This window comes from Camellia sinensis, chromosome 8 (genome assembly GCF_055761805.1).
Source record: "Camellia sinensis isolate YWXY chromosome 8, ASM5576180v1, whole genome shotgun sequence".
Lineage (NCBI taxonomy): Eukaryota > Viridiplantae > Streptophyta > Magnoliopsida > Ericales > Theaceae > Camellia > Camellia sinensis.
Window position 1 is genome coordinate 6582786 of NC_138968.1, and position 5603 is coordinate 6588388.

A 5603-nucleotide genomic window follows, 5' to 3' on the forward strand; every position below is an offset into this window, starting at 1 on the left:
TCTGCGGATGATAAATACATAAACCAATCAGAAATCAGGAATATACAGAGCGAATCAAAGATGAAAATGAAAGGAACTGAAAGTTCTGAGGTACCTCTGAATGTCGCACAGTGTCAAAGTACTGTCGCAGGTAAAGGAGGGTCTCTCGAGGTCTCGGCCGGTGCGGGCCCTCAAACACCAGTGAGTATGGGGTCATGGGAACCCCTGCCACCTCCAACTCTGGGGCTAATGCTGGGAAGTATACATAGACCCATAGCTGAGAAAAGCAGTGCAGAATGTAAGTACGAAATACTGAGAGCAAAATACAGACTGTAAAAGTGTGCTGTGTGTGCAATGTACAAGTAATGAAGAGCAGAAATGTAAATCAAGAGGACAGAAAAGTACCTCCCAGGCTCTCCAGTAGCTGCCAAGTAAATCGCCCCGCCCGCGGGAGGTCGCGCTCATATAAAAGTAAAGGGTAGCCAGACCGGCGCCACCCCAGTCATATCGATGGACCTGTGATAGGTCAACCAGAGCACTCAGCAGGTATAACCCGACTGTGTTCCCTCTGTCGGCGAACAGGGTAGTCCCGAAGAGGAACATAAGGAAACCACGGGCGTACTGCTCCGTCTCCTCGGGAGTCTCAGGCACCATCTCCGCTCGCCGAAAGTGGGAAGAGAACCAAGTGTATCGGACTCTCCCAGAAACCCTGTCAACAGGCGGGCGAGCCCCCAATAGATACATCCAAGTGGCCTCCCACTCGCCCATATCCTCATCATAAGGGATGGACCAATCTCCTATGTCTAAGCCAGTCAACATAGCGAAGTCTAGAGGCGTCATGGTCATGTCCCCGGTAGCAGAGAAATGAAAGGAGTTGGTGGTGTCCCACCATCTCTCTACCAAGGCTGCCATCAGTGTCCTCCTAGCAGGACAACGTGACAACCCGACGCAGAAGGGCCCGAATCCTGCCAAATCTACCAAATCTCGGACACCCTCCGGCAGCTCAGCGTACCAGTCCCGCGCGATGGTGGAACCATACCCCCGCACACTGCGGGAACCAACCTGCATTCAGAATGAATACATGTGTCAATAATGAAATGAATGGGCTGTGTGCCAATGAGATGAATGGGCTGTGTGCCAATGAGATGAATGGGCTGTGTGCCAATGAGATGAAATGGGCTGTATGCCGATGAAGCGAAATAAGCTACATGCAAATTCTAATCTGGGCTGCGTGTTCAGAAAATTTAAAGTCTGGGCTGCGTGTTCAGAAAATTTGAAATTTGGGCTGCGTGTTCAACTTTCTATCAGTGTGGGCTGCGTGTTCACTATTTAATCTGGGCTGCGTGTTCAGAAAATTTAAAGTTTGGGCTGTGTGTTCAACTTTCTATCAGTGTGGGCTGCGTGTTCACTATTTAATCTGGGCTGCGTGTTCAGAAAATTTAAAGTTTGGGCTGCGTGTTCAACTTTCTATCAGTGTGGGCTGCGTGTTCACTATTTAATATGGGCTGCGTGTTCAGAAAATTTGAAGTTTGGGCTGCGTGTTCAACTTTCTATCAGTGTGGGCTGCGTGTTCACTATTTAATCTGGGCTGCGTGTTCAGAAAATTTGAAGTTTGGGCTGCGTGTTCAACTTTCTATCAGTGTGGGCTGCGTGTTCACTATTTAATCTGGGCTGTGTGTTCAGAAAATTTAAAGTTTGGGCTGCGTGTTCAACTTTCTATCAGTGTGGGCTGCGTGTTCACTATTTAATCTGGGCTGCGTGTTTAGAAAATTTAAAGTTTGGGCTGCGTGTTCAACTTTCTATCAGTGTGGGCTGCGTGTTCACTATTTAATCTGGGCTGCGTGTTCAGAAAATTTGAAGTTTGGGCTGTGTGTTCAACTTTCTATCAGTGTGGGCTGCGTGTTCACTATTTAATCTGGGCTGCGTCTTCAGAAAATTTAAAGTTTGGGCTGCGTGTTCAACTTTCAATCAGTGTGGGCTGCGTGTTCACTATTTAATCTGGGCTGCGTGTTCAGAAAATTTAAAGTTTGGGCTGCGTGTTCAACTTTCTATCAGTGTGGGCTGCGTGTTCACTATTTAATCTGGGCTGCGTGTTCAGAAAATTTAAAGTTTGGGCTGCGTGTTCAAATTTCAACTAGTGTGGGCTGCGTGTTCACTATCTAATCTGGGCTGCGTGTTCAGAAAATTTAAAGTGTGGGCTGTGTGTTCACTTTCGAATTCGGGCTGTGTGTTCGACAAATCAGTGTTTGAGCCGTGTGTTCGCCTCTTAACTAATGTGTACTGTGCGTTCACAATTAATTAATGAGCCGAGTGTTCAGAAATTCGAGTGTTGAAACTACATGTTCAGGATGCAAGCAAAGTACTATGTCATAAGCTAAAACTGCATGTTCAAGCATGGCAGAGGTGCGAAATGTACGAAAAATACAGAAAATGAAGTAAATACCTCTCGGGCCTCATGAGAGAGGTGATGCTCTGGCTCTCGGAGAAGCAGATCCCCGGGTGCTCGCTCGTCAAAGCTAGTAAAGTGACGGAAGACAGCACGAGGGAGGACATGTGCTGGCGGACGGTACCTCCCGGGAATAAAAGGTCGGGTCCTCGGGGGTAGAGTCATGGGATCAAAATCATCTCCGGCACTTGAAAAACCTCCGCCATGGGGAGAATTACCCGCCATTTTCAGAAGATCTGCAAAAGGGAGCAAAAATGAGCAAAATGAGCCAAAATTGGAAAAAGTCAACAAAAGTCAACTCTCGGGAAATAAAAAAGTCAACAAAAGTCAACTCCCGAGAAAATCTTCCAAATATTGAGACAAACTTACCTCAAGTGGCGAAAATGCGAAAAGAAGCTCCGAAACCGAAATTTAATCGCTTCAAAGTGTTTAAAACTGAATGTTTTTGCGAAAACAATTTGCGCGGGGCGTTGGGAAACGCGTGTGGAACTCAGATCTGAAGAAGAAAGTGGTATAGGAGGCAAGAAAGGGGAAGGTCTCGGCTGCCTTATATAGGCCCCAAGGTCTTGGATTGAAGGAGCATCAAAAAGGAGGTGAAAATACCAAAAAGCCCCCGGATTTGGGCATATGGCCGGCCGGCCCTCTTTTCTAGCCGGCCAGCCATCTGCTTTTTGGAAAACTGGCCGGCCAGCTATTTACTTTATGGAAAACCGGTTGGCCACCTCCCCTTGGGAAGATAAACGGCCAGCCATGTCCCCCACATGCCCACCTAGCTCCCTGCAAATTTTGAGGAAGATCGGAGTTCCCGGGACCTGAAAAAGTTCAAGAAAAGTACACTTCCGGTCGCGAAATTGCTCCGTCGGGACTTCGGCTTCGAGATCTGACATGTGTCTCATCATCATTCATCAAAATCAAAGTGTATCCTTTTTGAATGAGTTGTGGCCCTTCCAGGAAGTGGGTCGGAGGCCGTAATTGAGTTACCTTCGCCGAAACACGCGTTTCCGTACTCGTTGTTTCATGACAAACGGGCACCCTGATTCATGCGCGTTTCGCACTATCATGCGCATAACTTGCATTCTCATGAGCATACCTGCATTAACGTGCACATTTCTTGATATTGGCATATCTCTATACTTGGGCATGCGTTGTCACGCATGTTCCACTCTTGCATTGCGATGCATACACTTGCCGGCACTGCGTGTGTCGAACTTTCGGAATCACATTAAATATATGTTGGTAGCATATTGTACTTGTTGCAATTTCTCTCTTTTGCAGGCACGATATTGTATGTACGGTTCAATTGAGGCTGGTGCGACCAGACGAATCGCGCAGGTATCGCATCTTCTCCGTGTGAGATATGGCGGGGATTGAATAATCCTCCGCATTCTTAACTGCATGAAATGTAGTTGTTGCTTTGCATTCTTGCTTAAAACTGTTGCATCTATTTGCGAATACTTGCTTCATTACAGCTTGCTGCATTCGCATGATCATGAGTGATGACCGGCTTCGCGTAGCGTATAAGTCCAACTTTCAAAACCGGCTTCGCGTAGCGTATAAGTCCAACTTTCAAAACCGGCTTCGCGTAGCGTATAAGTCCAACTTTCAAAACCGGCTTCGCGTAGCGTATAAGTCCAACTTTCAAGACCGGCTTCGCGTAGCGTATAAGTCCAACTTTCAAAACAGGCTTCGCGTAGCGTATAAGTCCAATTTTCGAAATCTTCTTGCATTATCATTTGCATTTTGCCCCCTGCCTGCGGGCATGCCTGCGGGCACATCTCTGTTTATCTTGTACGTTTGTCTAAGTCTTCGGCCTTGTCAAAAATGGGTCGTCTCTGGGCTTTGACATTCACTCCCGTCACTTATGACTTCCGAGTTCTGTCAAAGAGGGGCAACTGTAGACACCCCATTTTTGACCGACCTTAAGACTCAGACGTCACCGATTGAGCGCTTGGTGATGTTGCATAATGTGCTTGTTCAGAAGTTTTAGAGTCACGGCCGTGAGCCCTGCCTCCGGACTTCCGAACCCTCTTTTGTACATTGCCTCGGTTTGCGAACCAGGCTCGGTTTTCTTTGTTTCTTTTCCTGAGGGAAGGGAGAGGTCCCGTAGACCATCTCTCAGTGGCCGCAGGCTACATTTTGTGGCCGCAGGCCATTTCACCCATTCCGGAGTCCGGTTCCTGGTTTTCGGAGCCGTCAGGCCGTGTGCCTCGGTTCGGGACCGCCTAACCATCTCCGTTTGTTCTGATTTTTGGCATACTTCCTTTCTACTCCCTTTTGAGGGACACTGGGGTCTAAGAAACCCACTTCGTGGTCGAATGCCATTTTCGGTGCTTAACAGCCCATTTTCGGGACCTCGAACTGCGCGTTTTGGCCCCCGAACTTTCGTTTTGCAACGGTTTTCGTTCATTTTTGGCAGGTACCTCTGTTTTATCACCGGAGAGGTCACTGAAGGGTGGGAGGCCAGCAATTGTTGCAGCAACCAGTTATACATCCTCCGACGTCCTCCGGCGCCCGTTTTTCGCACTTCCGGGCTAATGTTGAACACCTTGGGCCCATTTTCTCGAACTTTGAACCACATATTTGTGATGTACACACATGGGAGGACCCTAAAAAATGGTGGCCGGCCATTAATGTTACTTGACCCTTTTGACCCCCTCCTTCTGGGCTAATGTTGAACCCCTTGGACCCTTTTTCTTGAACTTTGAACCACATATTTGTGATGTACACACATGAGAGGACCCTAAAAGTTGGTGGCCGGCCATTAATGCCACCTGACCCTTTTGAACCCCTCTTTCCGAGCTAATGTTGAACCCCTTGGACCCACTTTCTTGGACTTTTAACCACAGGGTTGTGTTGTACACACATAGGAGGACACCATCAGTTGGTGGCCGGCCACTAAATCTGATTGACCCTTTTGACCCCTAGCCGTTGGCTAGGGGGTGTGGCCGGCCGGCCACCTGCAGCAAAAGTAATAGGCCGGCCGAGCTCCTTGCACTGTGCACTTTACAGCTGTGGAGCTTTATCTCCCAGAAAATATCTTTATCCGGGGGATATTTTGTGGGGGAAAGTTTGTCTCCTTTTCCCCCACCTTTACACCCCCTTTTTGGCCCTTATAACAAGCAAGCTATATCATTTGTTGAGGTTAGAAAAATTGGTCTTCAAGCTTCCATACACAAAG